Raw genomic sequence first — 17,807 nt, forward strand, 5'->3', positions numbered from 1 at the left:
TTTATCAGCACACACAGGCTCAGGAAACATTTGTTTTCCTTTCAGGCCTGCAGACTTTAAAGGCTTCCATCAAGAATGGAGTCGAGTTTTCCTCAGTTGCCTGCACAACGAGGGGCAAGGGAGAAGACGGAAAGAGGGGAGAGGATGATTTGTAAGAATTTGGAACCACAAAATCCTTTCACGAAAGTATTCTTTTCAATCAGTTCAGAAGAGTTGGGCTAACAGGCTTCAGCAGAGTCCCCAGAGACTTGCTTTCATTGAGCAGATAAGAATAATCTCATTAGTATGTAATTTCTTAGGCTGTAAAGTGGAAGGTGGAACCCTTATCTTCCATTTACTTAACAGCCTTCCCATAATCTGAATCTTATTCTGGTGACCTCATCTGCCCAGAATACCCTCTTTTCATGGTGCAAGGACAAATTCCATAGCGGATGCTGAGCTATCCCAACTTCAAAATCCGCAATCTTCCAAATAAATCAACCTTTAACCTGCAGACAGGGGGAAGGCAGGGGCCCTGGGGGACAAAAGTGCAAACTGGCTACCTTCCATTCCGGCTGAAAAGCTTTCATGGGTTTTAAAGATTGCCTCACCTTCAGAGGAAGAGCTTTTTTGTCATTGTGTAAGGGACGCAGGCAGTCTGCTATTTTCATGCCTGTGTCTTAATGCTACCAAAGTGCATGACTGACAGCCATTTGTTTCTTTAATTTCAGCACACTGGGAGATGTGAGAGGAGAGCGCTCTGGGCCCAGGCAGATTCACGCTCGAGTCCCAGCTCAAGCATTTACTGAATGAATACTGGAGGAGTGACTTAAAGTCTCACAGTGTTTGTGAACCTTTAAAGCGTGCACATGGGGCCTCGTACATCTTAAAGCCCCCAAATGTCAATTTAAATTAGGTAAACTCGGTCTGCCATCCTTTCCATCAATTCCACAGGCGGCTGACTGGTGGTTTGGGAGGGTATTTGTTCACCTGGCGGATGGAAGGGAGGCTGTGTGCACTGTAGGGGGTTTCACCCTTCCCTCCCTGACACACATCACACCACACACGCCTTTTATTTCCAAAACACCTTCTGCAAGCCTCTGCCTTCTTCTAAAGGCTCAACACTGCCACCCTCTCCAGCAGCCGCTGGTCCTGCCATATCAGGTGCTCTTATGTAACACAGGGACACCCTTGGGGCCCATGGAGCAGCAGGGGCAGGTTTCCTGGCTGTGTGGGGGCTTGGTGAATTATTTTTCTGTCACTCCCTCCAGAGGGTAATGGCAGGATGTGGAGCCTCTACTGTGCAAAGAGCTGGGGAGCCAAGATCCAGCTCTGGAAGCCCAGTGCAAACACAGGGAGCAAAGCGGGCCTGTGTGCTCTCTGTGGAGTCTCTTTAGCTGCTCGGTGACCTTTCCCAATCCTGGTTGTCAGGCAGTGACCTGGGACAAAGAAGTCCTAGTACCCATCTCCAGGGCCTTAGGAAATAAAATATCCCAGGGGCCTGACTCCAATTCTCAGAAGAAACATCGCAACACAACCCAATTCGGGTGTCGAATTGGAAAACAACAAAGCTAAGAGGAACCCACATGGCTGGCTACAGGCCCACTTGTTCAACAGCAGCTGCTACTCAGTCAAAACAAGGTTGGAACGTCAAGCCAGGAGCCAGGGAGGCTTGCCCCGCGCCCAGGAGGTGGTCAGCTGGGGCTGAACCCCAGGGCTTCTAACCTTGTTTGGGTCAGGAGCTCCCTTGAGAAGTTGGTGGAAGCCAGGTAGCCTCCTCCCCAGGAAGAAGAGGGGGCACACACACCTCTCACACTTTACTGGCCAGGATCCTGGGATTTAAACCCCACTTCCATTAGCATATCTTATTATCTAGAAACCAGCATTAGAATAAGAAAGAAGTCTGTTCAGGCATCCTGCAGGAAAACCATTCCGGGCCACAAGTTCACAAACAACAGCAAAGCAGAAAATCCAGCCATACTCCCCCTACCTCCCTACCCCGAGATAAGGGGGAAGCACTTACCAGACAATGAACCTAGCTAAGGAAACTTATCAGCAACCTGTCCAGTCCACTTTCTGGGTCCTTCCGGAAACCCCCGAGTCTGGGCTGCGATCAGCTACTAGACCTTGGGCAGATCAAAGCATTGGTGGGAGCAACAATAAAAAAATGAAACTATCAAATGACAAACTGGAACCCGTGAGACCGTTTACAGAAAGAGGATCTTCCATCATGGTTTCTGTGCCAGGGGAACAAAAGGCAACCTGTGCAGCACCTCTTCCCACCCAGGCTTTCCATACCTGAAATTCACTAATGGTATGAGTCCCTCCTAATTGTTTTTAAAAGGGCACTGAAGTGTGGTGCCTGAGTCTTGGTCCACTAGGGGGAAAAAAAAATTAAAGCTCACAGAAGCTTCTCAGGCCCAGCAGATCTGAGCTGGTCATTGTTCATTTAATAAACAAGTGAGCCATAAAACAAACCCCCAGGAAGCCAGGTTTGTGCACTTTCTGAGTCATTCTCCCAGAACTAACTGTTCCCTCTAGAATCAGCGTGGCCTTGGCAGTCCACAGATGGACAAGCATCGGCCTGTGCAACTTGGGGCCCATCTTAATATCAGTGCCCCCTGACCCTCTCCCTGTCCGCCCACATGCTGCAAGCAGAGGGGGACGTGGATTTGGGCATGTTGTCTCCTTCCTAAGCCCCCGTTTTGAAGGGCTTGGCCTGGAAACTGCCCTGAGCAGGGGACCAGGATGGTTCCCCAGGCTACACCGGGCATTCCTGGAGTTTGTCTCCTGGTCAGGACAGCCAGGTGGGAGCTAGACTATTTTATTTGATGACCACAGCAACGTAGAACAGCAGAATGCTCCCTAGCCCGGTAAAGTACAGCCGCTGTCCATCCAAGGATGGCAAAACACTTTGCAAACCACCCATTAATTTTTATGGTGGCCTGAGAAGCAGATTGAGAATCCTTACCTTTATTTTTACAAGGCAAGGAACCAAAACCACAGGGGAGGGTGGACGGGCACAAGGCCAATCCTATCTGGGCCAGTATTCCAAGCTGACCACTCTTCTCTCTCTCCATCTCAGGCCTACACACAGAAGGCATGGGGAACACCACCCATAGGAAAGGGGGCTGGCCGCCTGCTGAGAGGGGAGCCAGGCCCATAAACCCAAACTTTGGTGCTCAGAGACAATCACATTTTGAAGGGTGGGGAGGGAAAGTTGCATGAAGGGATTACTTCTGATTTAAGCTAGATAAGCTCCAGTTCAGTTGTAACTTACTGATTAAAGATGCAAGAGTGTGATCCCCAAGTAAGACCAATAACTTAAAGGCCTGTAGGAACTGTGGGATCAGGGATGGTTTCTGTTTTACTGTTTATATTTCTCTTCATTTCCATGTTTCCTAGCCAGAGCATACACTGTTTCTGAGATCAGAACAAAAGTTATGCTAACTTATTACTACTGATAAGCACACAGTACCAAGCGGCTGCACTAACTTGAAAAGAACAAGTACGAATAAAATACAGCTCAGCGTTCCCTTTTTAAATTTCATCGATCCATGAGGCTCCCCAACCCTCTCCGCGCGTAGAGAGCCCGGCCGCCCTCCCGCTGCTCCTCCCCGGCCTCTCACCACCCGTGGGAAGCGGCAGCGCAGGCCTGGGTGCCCCGGGCTAGGACTCCAAGGCTGGGATCCTACAGACCACCAATCCGCTGAGCGGAGCGGGCTTCCCCGGGAAACATCACTTAGAGAACAACGTGCCTCTCCCAGCTGTCCCCACCCGCCGCCCGCCGGCGCTGTCACCTCGCGGCTGCTGGGTCACCGGACGGCCAAGCCAGAAACCTGGGTTTTCATTTCCATCTTAATAAGAGGGATCTCCGAAGTTGAAATATGCATTGTCACCAAGTTTAACCCGGGACCGCGCGCCCTTTCCTACTCGCGCGAGGGGGCGCCCCGGCCCCTCCAGTCCTCGGGGCGCCCCACGGCCGCGCGAGCCGAGTGCTCCCCTCCGCATATTCATGCCGGGTAGCCTAGGAGGACCTCCCCGCAGGGGCGCCCCGGGAAGCGCCAGAGCCGGGAGAGAGAGTATCTGCCGATAGCACGCGGGGGCTCCGAGTGCGGCTTGGAGCCCGGAATCCCGGTCCGCCCTCCTGCATGGGGTGACCAGGGCGCCCGGACGAGCGGCTAGGAGCGCACGAGGCTTCCCAAAGCCGCCCGGCACCCCGGATCCTGAACTCAGGCGGCGGGGGAACTATCGGCTCCCGCGAGGTGAGCAAACCCGCCGAACCCAAGCAGGCGCCGCGGGAGCGAGGCGGGTCGTGGGGCTGGAGTTCCCGCAGGGGACGGCCCGGCGCACCGCCTGCCTACCTGGCTCGCATTGCGTCCCGCTGGCTCCTGCAGCTCTCCTCGCGGCCTGGGAGCTTGCACCGCCGGGGGCGCGCGCGGCTCTACGGGAATCACCGCGCGGCGGCAGCGGCGAGGGGCCGAGACCGCCCAGACTGCCAGGAGCGCTCCGACCCGCCTCCGCTAGTGGAGGGTGGTCCCCGCGTCGGGGCGGGGCTCGGGGGCGGGGGTGGGGGCGGGGTGCGAGAGGAGCGGAATGGGGCGGGGGCCCGCGGGGGCCGGCGGCAGGGGGAGGTCTCCGCGCCGGGGCGGGGTCTCGGGGGCGGGGCCTCGGGCGGGGGCGGAGCCTGAGCCGAGGCCACTAGGGAGGCAGGGGGTTGGGGGGAAGGGCGGGGAAGATGGTTGGGGAGTGGGCGGGACCCAGCGGTGGCAACCGAGAGGCTGGGGCGGGGTGCGGACACCGCCTAGCGTGGGGCAGGCGAGTGCGGGGGGGCGGGGCCGAGCCGAGGCCGCCGGGATGCCGGGGGCGGGGTGTGGTTATTAGGGGGCTGGGTTGAGCTGCTGCCGCTGGGAGGCCGGGGGCGGGGCTTGTTACCAGGTGGCGAGACAGTCGAACCATGGGGGCGGTGGGGGCTGGGGATCCCACCTAGATGCTTGCTGCTCCAGGTGCTCCTCACCGGCACGGGCCTGGGAGCAGGCTCTTGGCAGCCGGGCAACCCCGGGGTCGTGGTCCCTGGTACCGAGCGCATCTAGACGCGGCTGTTTCATCGCGACCTTTTGGCCGCGCTCCTGTGCCCTCGGCATCCCCATCTTCTCACCTCTTCTCGGGCGACTCCTAGCGGGGTGTCCTGGATGAAGTTACAATCCGCGGACGGGCGTCGTCCAGGCTGCGGAAGATAGCGCCCAGTTCTAAGATCCCTTACAACACACTTATCGAGGGCCGTGGAAGGAAGGCAGGTGGGAAGATGTAGGGAAAAGCGCAAAGTTAAAAAGTAAGAAGAAAAAAGGCAGCCACATTGAAAATTACAAAAACGAAGAATTTCCTGCTGAGCAGGATGTAAAAGGAATACATAGCATCACAACAATTTACACTTGGTATGGCCGATACACCGCTGGGTCCCTGGCGCCTAGCACATTCCTGGCACGTAGTAGGCGCTCAATAAATGCCCAGTAAATGAACGCACCACTTACTGTGTGATGAGCACTTTCCATAGATTGACACGCTCAATCCTCAGAAAATCTCACACTTGGCTACTCTCGTTAGTCCATTTCACACGTGAGTAGACTGAAGCTTAGAGAGTTGATTTGACAGCAAGAAAATGGTACAACCAGAATTTGACCAGAAGCCACTCCAGAGGCGGAGTTCTGATGCTGGACCCCCTGCAGGGTTGGGGGCACCCTATGATGCAGAAACTAGGAAGAAGCACAGGTAGGTCTTCAGGGGGAGAAGGTGCAGAGCTAGATACCCTTTGAATCATTCCTCACAGTTATTTCGTGAGACAGATATGATTATGCACATTTATAGCTGACTTTAGACCTTACATATTGCATCATGATCACATAGATGTGTGAGTCTAAATTAAAACCTAGGATTTTTTTTAGGCTCCCTCAGTCTTGGAGACTTCCCTTTAGCTAAGGAATCTGGTTTCCCACCTCTCAAATTGACGTCCCAGTAATTTTCAGAAGGACACACAGGAAGACAGAGACATGGATCTAGAAGGGTGGAGACTGGTGTTCTGATTTTGGTGTCATCTATGTGTGGACCATTGAATTCCTGAAATGGGTATAATTAGCCCTGTTACAAAAAAAGGGGCCTTTCAAAGTGAGAACCAACAAGCATTTATTTGAGATCAATTAAGAGTAGCTATTCAGGAAGCACTGATTCAGGCAGAAGCCCGAATAGTGTTCTGATTAGGAGACAAAGGCAGCGGGTATTTATGAGAAAGGGAAGAGGAACAAGTCCACCAGTAGAAGACAGGCATTTCTATTGGTGCAGATAAAGTAACAGAGTGGTGTTAATTCTGAAAAAAATGTTTCTAGTTTTCAGACTAGTAGTCATAATAACTGGTTCTTGTTATCTTTGCAGTCAGTTATTTGAAATACAGTGCTGGTTTAGGCCCAGTCCAAAAGTTATTTTACCCTGTTTTAACATTCCAAAGATTTGAGGCATGAGAACACGCAAGGCAGTTCCTCTGGGATGGTAGGTCCGGCTCCATTTTAAAATGGCTCTGTTTATATTATTTTGACAGCCCTAAAACGTATGCTGTAGATTTTAAAAGGAGGCAGTCACCCAGCAGGGGCAGGTAGAGAAGCCTCAGAGAGGAGAAGGCGGTATATGGCGCTTGGAGACCTAGGTCATCCTCAGTGGTACAGGGACACTCACTGGAGACCTGCCTGCTGGGTTGGAATGTCTGGCAAGTTATTTTGCCTCCCTGTGACTCAGTTTCCTAAACGGGTATGAAAAATTAATGCGACCTGTAAAGTACTTAGCAGAGTGCCTGGCATAGAGTAACATTCAATAATTTGTAGCTACTATTCTTACTGCTTTTGCAAATGACTAACATCCTCACTGCGTAAAAAGTGCCTACAAAGCATTGCAAAAGACAAGCTGGTAGAAAATGGACAAAGGTATGAAAAAGCACTTCCCAGAGGCACCAGAATGGCCCAGAGCATGAAAAGCTCTGCAGCCACATTGATGCAGGGAGTAAGAGCCAAACGCAAAAAATAGTCAAATAAAGCCAGAGTCCAGTCTGGGAAAAGCTGTCTTGGAGACCTGCCTTTAAAATCACAAAGGACAAAGTGCTGTGGAAATGCAGGATACAGTGTGAATAAACAAAGCACTTGCTCATTTCCCCTGGGGCCGAGGGTAGGGGCAGACAGCATGACTCATGGTGTGCATAGTTGTGGATAATACTAGCTATCTTGGTGCCATGAGCATCTTCAAACCAGCCCACATTCTGGAAGAGGAGTTTATGGAGGTCGGAATGTTGAAAGAGAGTAGCAAAAAAAAAGGCACGAACACTTAGCTTATGCTTTTACCCGATAGCTCGAATCACACTTGTGGCTGTTGAGAGCTGGGAAAACGGTGTTGCTTGCATACTGAGGTGGATGCTGTTTGTGGACTGTTTTGTTTTTCAAGCTGGGAAAGGCAAGGAGGCCTCAAGATGCTGCTCCCTCGTTGAATTTCTGCTTTCTCCTTGCATCAGTTTTTATTACTTACCTTTCCAAAGACAAAAGAAAAGGAAAAACCATGAGCTATTCGTCACATTCAATTATTCGGTAAGCATGTCTAATGGGAATATGTACAGCAAAATCAATAACTTGGTTTTTTGGTACAAAAATAATGCATGTTTGTTTTAAAGGATTCAAATGATGAGAGAGGTGTGTAGAATAACAAGCAGGCATCGATCCCCAATTTCATACCCTCTCGCAAGATTCCATGGTTAACGGTGGGTTACATGTCCATCCAGAACCTTTTTCTTAGCATTTATATACATGTTATATACATTTCTCATCTTAAAATGTGTGTGCATGTATGTATGATGTATGTGTGTGATGTGAATGTGTCTCTCTCTCTATACACACACATATATACATACACATGCACAAATAAATAAAGACTGAGTGTGGTGGGGTCTGAAATCAGACTGCCTGGGTTTCACTGTCAGCTCTACTACTTAAGGGCTGGGTGTTTTCGCATCTTAAAATGAGTGTATTATTTGCAAGGATTAAATGAGGTAATGTATGCAGGTTGATCAAGTGTAGCGCTGGGCACACAGGACATACGTCATTTATAAATATAAGCTACTGTCATTATTATTTACACATATACACACTGATAAGTTATTCTTTGGTTCACACAAAAACCAACAGAATGATCCCCGGTTTTTTTTATCAGTTAGACATAGAAATGTCTTTTCTCAAGTCACGGCAGTTAGCAAGAGGTTCACCATATGGCCTTGAGGGAAAAGGGTTGACAAGACAGTCCAAGAACATGAACTTCAGACTTCACGAAAGGATTTCACTTGTCAAGTCTCCCCATGAGCATGGGCTCCTCTCTAATGGCCTCTATTCACTGCACAGGGAAAAGGACATTTTGGGAAGTCTCTTGTGCATGGAAAAGGAAAACGCATGGGAAGTCAGAAGATGGGTGTGGGATGTGTTTGGACTGCTAACATGGCAACTCTTATAAAAATTGGCAATAGTTTAAAATGAATCCACACCAGCCACCACCACCAACGATTCATTCTAGAGGCTTCTCAAAAATAGATATAACACTCCCAGAAATAGCAGCTCAAACAGGAATAACTCTCCAGGGACATCTAGTATCCTGAACTCTACCAAAGCTGCTAATATGTGATAGCATTCTAGTCGCCTATAAGATACACTTCACATTAGGAAGTAACTACTCGGAAATCGCATGTGCGCTCCTCATAAAAGTATCTCTCCACACACAAGGCATGCTCAACACAGAAATAAAAGAAGAATGTTCCTTTGGTGAAGTGAAATCAGTAATGGCCAAAATGGCCATGTCAAGGGGAAATTAGAATGAAAAGATACAAGACACAGCCGAGGGAGAAAAGAAAGAGCAGAAAGCATACGGTCTTTTTCCATGGAATCTGTACCAACAGAAATTAAATCATCATGATGGCCCAGTGGAATTTCAGATTTATTGTCTCTGACTCCATGTGGAGAAGGGGCTGTTGGGAAACCCTGACTTGGATAAATACGCTCCATGCGTGACGTTGAGGGAGAAGGTGCTTCTTGCATGATTCACAAGCCTGAAGAATGGTATTGGTACACTCGAGAAATATTTATTGGATGTGTACGGTGTGCCAGGCCCTGGGCATCGCCCTGAGAATATGAGGCTGGGCAAGACAGAGTCAGCTGGCTGTCATGGTGCTGAGATTCCAGGGATGGTATGAGACTGAAAGAGAGGGACACGCCTGCTGGGGTCAAGTGCTCTAAAGGAAACCGCCATTGGCTGAGAAAGGAGATATCAAGAAACACTGGTAGGACTGCTAGACAGGGCCCTCAGGGGAGGTGACATCAGACCCAAAAGGAAAGGAGTTGGGGTGGGATATGCCAGGCAGAGGGAACAGCACTTGCGAAGACCTGGAGGCTATATAAAGCTTCACACCCTACGGAACTGCAATGACACCAGTGCAGCTGGAGTGAAAAGAGGGAGGCGGAGAACAGTGAGAGGTGAGAATGAGGAGATTCACAGGTGCCGAGGCCCCCAAGCCCGGTGACTGTGCAGGGGTGTGAAGTATCGCCAGGTGATGAGGTGTTGCTCCATCCTCTGCCGCTGCCGCAGCAGCTTGGCCAAGAATTCAGTAATACACTAGCTGTCAGAAATAGAGTCTGTTTTTGTCAGAAAACATTGGGTGACCTGTTTGCCATTCTGGGAAGCCTCTATCCTTCCAATCCTAAAATGCTGTGACACTGAGCCATCCGTCCTGCTGGCTGTCCTTAATCAATTCATACACACAGGGGCGTAGCTAGAGTATTACAGGAGCACAGGATTCACTAGTGTGCAAACCAGAAGGGATGCAGACAAAATAGTCAGCTAAAAGGAGTTCTGTGGCTTTCAGGAAACTTCTAGAAATACTTCTAAATAAATATTCATGTCCTTGCGCATTTATTCAGTTATCCATTCAACAAATATGTCTAGGATGCTTATGGTATGCCAGGCAGTGTGCTGGGAGCTGGGGATAGGAAGATAAGTACATTCTAGAGCCTTCTATCTAAGAAGCATAGTGGTCATGGGGACAAACAATGACTCTGTAGAGTGATAAGTAGTCAAACAAGTGTCAGGGTGCACACCTGACCCAGACCCGTCAGGTGAGAGTAGGTCTCCTCAGGGCTGATGACCAAGTGAAAGTATGATTTGCACCGGCTTGGGGGGGGCGGTGTCCCAGGTGGAACCCACAAGAGCATGGAGCTTGCCTGGGCTGTGGGGAGGCAGTGAGCGGCTTGCTGTGTGAGGCGCTGCGGGCCAAGGAAGACGAGGCGGGTGAGCTCCAGTCCTGGGCGTCCTGCACAGCACATGCTCACATGCCTGCAGGCAGCTTGTTTACTATCTCTAGGAAGTGATCCCAGATACCAAAAGCCTCAGAACACAGACAATAAAAGACGTGGTTAATACAGACACCAAGGCCCAGAGAATTTGAATGACCCAGCTGAGATTGACTCTAGGTCTGCCCCACTCCAAAATCGGAGCTTCCAGCCACCGTGGGTGCATGGCGACCCATTTGTCCTTGACACTGGGTGTCGAGGAGAGGTCATGGTTGTTGGGACTCTAAGACGGTCTCAGTCTCGACCTCATCATTCCTTCTTCCCCAGCTGCCAGCAGACCTCATTGCTTGTCTAAAAGCAGACAGCTCAGTCCTGGAGAGGAATCCTGAAGCGGTTAGGCAGACCTGCTCTGGTCAGCAGACAGCAAAGCATCACTGGAACCATGACACGGGAGGAGGGGACGGTGTTGGAAGGTGGCTGCAATGGCTTAGCTTTGGGGCGATCCCTCTCCAGTGGCTCCCTTTGAGCTGCTGGCCAGTGTATCAGCCTGAGGTGCTGCAGCCACTCTCCTCAGACAAGGTCACATTAGAGTCAGGTAGGGCAGAGGACAGGTGGCAGTTAGCCAGATAATGACATGTTCAGAGAGGGCTGCCATGGGGCGGTAAGCAGGTAGATTCTGTCCAGACAGGCTTGGAAAGAGAGTTGAGGGAGCTTCTTTGTTTTTCCCTCTGACCATCAGATGCTAAACTTTCATAGACAGGGGGACGAAGCATCATCTGTTGGTGGTCTCGTATGTGACAACCTCTTTTAAACAGTAACAAAAGCACTTGTCCTGGAAGTATGGATCTAAAAGTGTATCACAATACACTGCGCACTGAAAGACATCCGGGGTATCTGATACCACTTTCCAGTTCCTTCCTCCTCCTAGCGGCTGTGGTGCAGAACGTAAGCAGTGGGACGCGGGTTTCTGGGCTGCTTTTGAGTCCTTTGTGAACCTGACCTGTTTCATTGGCACAGGACTGGTGACTAGGTCCTCGTTACCTGCACCTCTCATGCCCAGGTGATTGGCGCTCTGTTGGCACTTCTGCTCAAAATGCAACCTGAATTCCACGCCTTTCTCAGCTGTTTCCACTGGGAGCCTTCCTGACATTTATTCTGCTCTGCACCTTGCAGGTGGCCCACCCAGCATGAGCTGGGGGACTCTGATCCCCTTGCCTTACGGTCTAGAAGGAGTCACTCAAAAGCACAAGTTACCTCTGTCATCTTAGGATCCCACACAGACTTTCCAGGGTAGCACCTTCTTTAAGAAACATTGAGTCCAATTTAACTAACAGCTCTTGAGTGCTTCTGGAGTCCCAGACGCATGCTATGCAGTTTACCCCATTTTATTTCTATTTCTACAAAAAAGGATTCTCATTGATTAAATAGATTTGCTCAAGGTCATGCATAGCTTGAAAGGGACACATCAGACTTGAACCCAGCTCTCGTCAACATCAGATGTTCTTCCCCAGCAAATCTCCCACCTGTCTCTGCTCCCTAACAAGTAAGCTTGTGCAGTCCTAGGTGTGTCCACCTCTGCCCGTGTGGCCCTGAATAGGTCACATTTCCTCTCCAAGTTTGGGTCAAACAAGCAGATGCACATCTCTGAAGTCCCCTCAAGCCCCAAGATTCCAGACTCATTTATTCATTTAACAAACATGTAAGAGCTATTATGGACTGCATGGTGCCCCTCCCCCCAATTCCTATGTTGCAGCCCTAACCTCCAATGTGACTGCATTTGGAGATGGGGCCTTTTGGGAAGTGATTAAGGTTAAACAAGCTCATAAGGGAGGAACCCTTATCCAGTGGGAATGACGTCCTTACAAGAAGAGGAAGAGACACCAGAGAGCTTTCTCTCTTTAAGCTCACAGAGGAAAGACCAGGTGGGGACACAGTGAGAAGGTGCCATCTGCAAGCCAGAAAGAGAGTTCTCACCAAAAACCAAATTTCCTAGTACCTTGATCTTGGACTTCCAACCTCTGGAACTGTGAGAAATGAATGTCTGTTGTTTCAGGTGCCTGGTCTGTGCAATTTTGCTCTGGCAGCCTGAGCAGATTAACAGAAGCGTTTGCTATGTGCCAGGCAGTATTGTAGCCACAAGAAATACAGCCATGGGGATGCTCCCACAGATTTTAAAATCTGGTAGAGGAAACGGACAATAAATAACCACATAAAAAAGTCCAAATTAGCGATTTTCCTATCTCCTCTCCCCAAATGTGACACCCATTGCCAAAGAAGACTATGGAGGATTCTGAGGGAAGAAAGAGCCATTCAGGAGGAGGGGCTTTGCCATAAATAGAGACGCCCTGGGCTGCAGGTAAGCTCTGAGCAAGAGGTGGGACACACCTGGGAAGGTGTGATGGAAAGAAGAGGGAGACCTTCCTTCTGGCTTCTTTTTCATGCCCATGTGACTCCAAAAGGGTTTAGACAGGTTATGGTAAATAATACATAGCCATAAAAGTATTAAATAAAAAATAAATGTTTAGAGCTTTCGAATATGAATTAAAGATGGAAGGAGTTGTTCATCCTGGCAGAACTGGATGATCAGAGTGCCTGCAGGTGAGCATGGATCTCAACTCTGAGCTCCCTGGCAACTGTGGAGAATGGAAAACAGTAAGTTATTAATCAATGTATCATCAACTAACAGGAATTTTATCACTTTACCCTTAGAGATCACGTTTTTCACTGATGTGCAGAGACCCATCTTATGGGTATGTTTTTTTCTCTCTCTCAACATAATAAAAACTTCTCTTTGTTCCCAAGGTTGTGAAGTTTATTGAGATATCTTTTGATGTGATTCCATTTTCATCTATTATGATTTGTGATGGATAATTTAACAGCCTTTTCAATTTGGAAACATATATCTTTACATTGTGGAAAACTATCCTGACTTTTTTCTTTAATAAAAAGAAAAATAAATTGTCCCTCCATTTCCTCTTTCTGGAACACATGTTATTTGCATGTTCGACTGCTTGGATTGATGTCCATTTTCCTTATTTTATTCACCTCATCTATTTCCTCTTTCTTTGTCCTTTTGCTCTGTTTTTTTTTTTTTTTTTGAGATATCACCTCCATTTTTTTTTTCAAATTTTCCACTGCATTTTTTTCTTTCTACCATTATATTTCTCTTGTTTGCCATTTGAAAAACAATAATTCATTGTTTTTTCTTCCAAAGCTTCGTGAATTTACAAAAAAAAAAAAAACACAAAAAAAGAAGACCAAAGTTTACAGACTGCTCAGTTTAGACTAAATATGCAAGAAGTGACAACCTGGGCTGTTGTGGTCACTGGGTGACCACCAGATATGCACTGACATCTGGAACAAGCTCCCCCAGGCATGTTTTCTTGCCTTCAGAGATGCTGCATTCCTTACACACCATCTCACATGACATACTTCGTCATTAGTCAGTCACTTGAATGGTACAGAGATTTTCTGAAGTGTTTTTGTTGTTGTCGTTGCTATTTTTTCCCCCTCCTGCTATAAAATGAAATTTTCAGTTCATTTCTGAAAAAGAAATTCGTCAATAAATTCATTTTGTTCTGTTGCTACTTTACACAAAACTTCATCTCCAACCTGATTCCTCTCAGGTGCATTTTCTTTTCTGCTACCAGTGTTTGGAGTTGCTGCTCTTGGGCTTCTCTCTGCTTTGCTATAGATTGGAGCAAGTTCTGAGCACCAGTGGTCTCCATCTTCTCATTTTCTGCTTCTTCTGCAAGTTGGTCAACAAGCTCAATTAAACCACCAATTATTTTCTGAAACTGGCCAATTTTGCCCTCAAGGTCCTCTCATTCTTCCTTGAGCGCTGTGGTCTGCTGGGTAACTTCTGGGTCCAACACCCACAACGTTGGACCAGCACTGCACTGTGTCACCCAGGATATCCTTGGCCATGGCTGTTTCCCTCCCAACTTCCCTAGAGAGGAGAGGATCTGCTTGGAAGGAGTGAGCGTGGCAGTCAGGAGGAAATGTGTCCCAGGCTCAAGGGTCAGGAAAGCATAAAGTCCGGTTGCTTATCATAGGATCGTTCATTCAATGCGTATTTCTTGAGCACCTACTACATGTCGACCCTGCTAGGTGCTGGGGGTACAGAGATAAATGCAACATGGTGGTCACCCCGGAGAAGCACACAGCTTAGCTGCCGACTCCGTAGTGGCATTGTGCTGTGGCCCAGGCTGACGCAGGAGGGCAGCTTTATATTTCTAATATTCGTTTTTAGGAAAACGATAGCATCCCATGCACACTCTCTTGCACCTTGTTTTTTGCATAAACAGAATATCCTGGTGATGGCTCCGAAGCAAATTCAGAGCTCTGCCGTCTTCTTTTGAATGGATATAGTGTTTCACTGTGTGGATGTGCCAGAATTTCCTTACCCAGTTGGGGTTGTATTTTGAAATTTGACAGGCATGAATTAATTGAAGAGGTTCTGTGTATTACAAGCAGAGGGACAGACAGTTGGAAAGGCATAAGGATTTGAGCAGCAAGAGGTATTGCAAAGGCTAACTGGTAACTCAGGGTGGATGGAAGCCTGTGTGAGTGCGTGTGTGTGTGTGTGCGTGTGTGTGTGTTGGGGAGGAATGCATTTGAGAGTTAAATGATGAACAGGTCACTTTTCCAAGTGATTTGGACTGAAAACTCTTGACTTACAGCAGAATGGGGACATAATGAAATTGAAAGTCCCCTCTGTCAGGAATATGGAGGGTGGACCAGAAGGGAACGAGACTTAAGTCAGGGAGAACAGTTACCTGGTTGTTGTAGATGTTGGGGCAAGAAGTGCTGAGTGTTGGGACTAGGGCTGTGGCTGTGGAATAAAGCGGAGAACACAGATGGAGAGAGCAGATATTAAAGAGACAGAAACTGTACAGTTTGCAGGCTGTGTGGAGGGAAAGAGCGAGAAGTAGTATCTAGAGTGACCCCTCGATTTCAGCTGAATTCACCGAGTGGCCCTGTGTGTGGTATTTGTTATAACACCCTAGCTGGCTGAGACTAAGAGAGGAAGAAAAACTATACCAAGGACAGCTCTAAGATTATGGATACTAGCATTTCAGAAAGAGCGTCGAGAATGGAGATGGACCAAAAGTGAAAATTAAAGAAATAGTGAAATATAATATCAACCATCCCTAAACTAGAACTCAAAATTGAGGAAATTATGACTGGGAAAAGCAGGTGGTGTGCAATTGAACATACTCAGGGAAAGCTGTATCATTTTTTAAGACACTATTTTAAAACATGTTTTTTGTTGTTACAAATAATTTGCAGGGTAAAATTAAAAAGATAGTGTTTAAAGGTCTGGATTAATTTAACATGAATTGTGAGGCTGGGGTAGGGAGACAAGGAGGAAAAGGCATAAATTAGTCTCCACACCGCAAACCTACCGTCTTCCTGAAAGGGCCTCCCAGGCCTGTTTTCTTACTGATTCTGACGGCTCGTTTCCTTAAGTTTAAAAATGCATTTTAAGTACATTTAAAAAAATCTTTGATGTAACAATTAACAGAATCAAAACGCCATTTGCCCTACAAATCCCTGCAGAAGTCTATACAGCAAAAGGAAACGGGGGAAAGACATCCAAACAAAATAGAATAGAAAGCAAACAGAAGGGCATAAAACACGATGACAGAAGCAAGACCAAATATAAGTAATCACGACCAGGAAACATGGGTTCATTCTCTGAGTAAAAGGAAAAAATTGAATTAAACAAAATCTAACAATATTATCCTACCCAAAGTCAGGCCTGAGACGTGATGCCAAAGAAGAAATCATTGAGGCAAACGTATGTCAGGTAACGAGAACTAAAAAGGATGTGAGGGAGGATGTGTTAGGATCACTCACCACGTTCAAAGTGAAAGCGTCCCCAGGAACATGGAGGTCACTTCACTTTGATAAGAGACACGTTCCATAGGGGTGTCATCCCTGCACCCCCACTAATTATCATCAACACACTAACACTCCCAATCTACAGCTCCCGCCACATCCATTCCGTCACCTCCATCCTCTGCCTGCAGTTTCGGTGCTCAGCACCCCTTCCCAGCAGTGGTCATTCCTGCCTGACTCAAGGACCCGACTCAAGTAGTGACCGATTGTTCCAGTTTGCCCAGGACTGAGGCTTTCCAGGGACTTTGGATACAAAACTGGGACAGTCCCAGGCAAAGCAGGGTAGTCGGGAAAGACCCTTTTGCTTTCCTCCAGGGTGCTCACCACAGATTGCAATTCCAGGCTTCTTCTGTTTCTTTTGTCACCGAGGACAGGCCAGCAAAGCCTGTGCTTGGGATTGTCCCACCCTGTCCCACAATGTCTGACGCTCAGTCAGTGTTGGTGGAATGAAAGAATAGAGGAGCGATGGTGGAGTATGCAGGAACCTTCACGTGCTATGGAACAGCCTCAGAATATTCGAGACAACATTCAGATAATTTGCTCACTTTGATACATCGTTTAAAACAGTGTGAAATGACTAAACATAACTCGTGTGTGAGAGCACACGCGCACTCTCCCCTCTTACAGAGATCATTCAGGAACACCTCTGTTTCCTTAAAACCATTCCACCATGTTTCAATTGTCTGTATCCCTTTGCTTTGCTTCCTAAAGCTTTAGTTTCCAGAGATTTTGGAATGTCTCCAGCTTTGTTGAGTGAGTTTTGATTCCCCAAATAAAGAATTAAAACAGACTCACCATTTATTACTAACTGAAGATGTTTCTTCTCTTGGTGTAAGAATTGCTCATCTGGGTACCATTTACAGAAACACTTTCATTTCCCCAAATATTTATTAATGAAATATTTTTATCGGCAAGCATGCCTTCTAAATATTTACTTTGTAGGAATCTTCTTGCAAAGTTCTGTTTATGGAATTGCCTGGAGAAAGTGAGAGCAGCTCTGACTCCACAGCACGAGAGGGATATGAAGAACAGTGAAGGTTTGTTTGGCTATTGGCTTTGCTGCTCTTTTATGAATAGATTGGGTTCTGCTGTGCTTTGCGCAGTGGTTCTAACGTTAAGAAATACGTGTCCAAAAATAGATGCATGCAAAGTATCAGGAGGAGGAGGTCTCCTGTCAGTCCCGAAGACAGGAGTGAAACCAGAGAATCAGGAGTGGGCTTTTTCCCATTTCTGGTTCACAGCAGCGCAGCCTGAAGGGCACAACCAGAGCCCCCCTCGCTGGGCGCCAGGACACGCACAGCACACACACCTCATTCTCACTTGGAGAGAGCGGCTCCTCGGTTCTTCTCTGCCTTTCTAGAACTGCTTCCATTCCTATTGTACGTCTTTGTTCCCATTCGGGCTGAGTGGCACAGCCCTTCCCTGGTCTGACTTCACACCATCTTTTAGGTCTCAGAGGACCATCTTGAATTTAAATACTCAGTCTGCTTTCTGACCACATGTGGCAGATTTGTCCTAATTTGGGGCTTGGAAATTGTGACACTGTCTATAACTGGGTGCCTTGCG

At 48.0% G+C, this 17,807-nt stretch overlaps 1 protein-coding gene and 1 pseudogene across 6 annotated transcripts in view; both read right to left on the reverse strand.

Annotated features, from left to right (window-relative positions):
• Positions 1-4,525, reverse strand: part of SH3BP4 (SH3 domain binding protein 4) — an 85,379-nt gene extending 80,854 nt beyond the window's left edge. For all 6 annotated transcript variants that reach the window (XM_033112459.1, XM_033112453.1, XM_033112458.1 and 3 more), the window contains exon 1: positions 4,344-4,525. The gene's annotated coding sequence lies outside the window, so the exon portion shown is untranslated. The remainder of the gene's footprint in view (positions 1-4,343) is intronic.
• A 9,309-nt stretch (positions 4,526-13,834) lies between these two features.
• On the reverse strand, positions 13,835-14,338 carry LOC117026049 (intraflagellar transport protein 20 homolog; annotated as a pseudogene).
• Positions 14,339-17,807: the final 3,469 nt, after the last annotated feature.

This window comes from Rhinolophus ferrumequinum, chromosome 8 (genome assembly GCF_004115265.2).
Source record: "Rhinolophus ferrumequinum isolate MPI-CBG mRhiFer1 chromosome 8, mRhiFer1_v1.p, whole genome shotgun sequence".
Taxonomy (NCBI): domain Eukaryota; kingdom Metazoa; phylum Chordata; class Mammalia; order Chiroptera; family Rhinolophidae; genus Rhinolophus; species Rhinolophus ferrumequinum.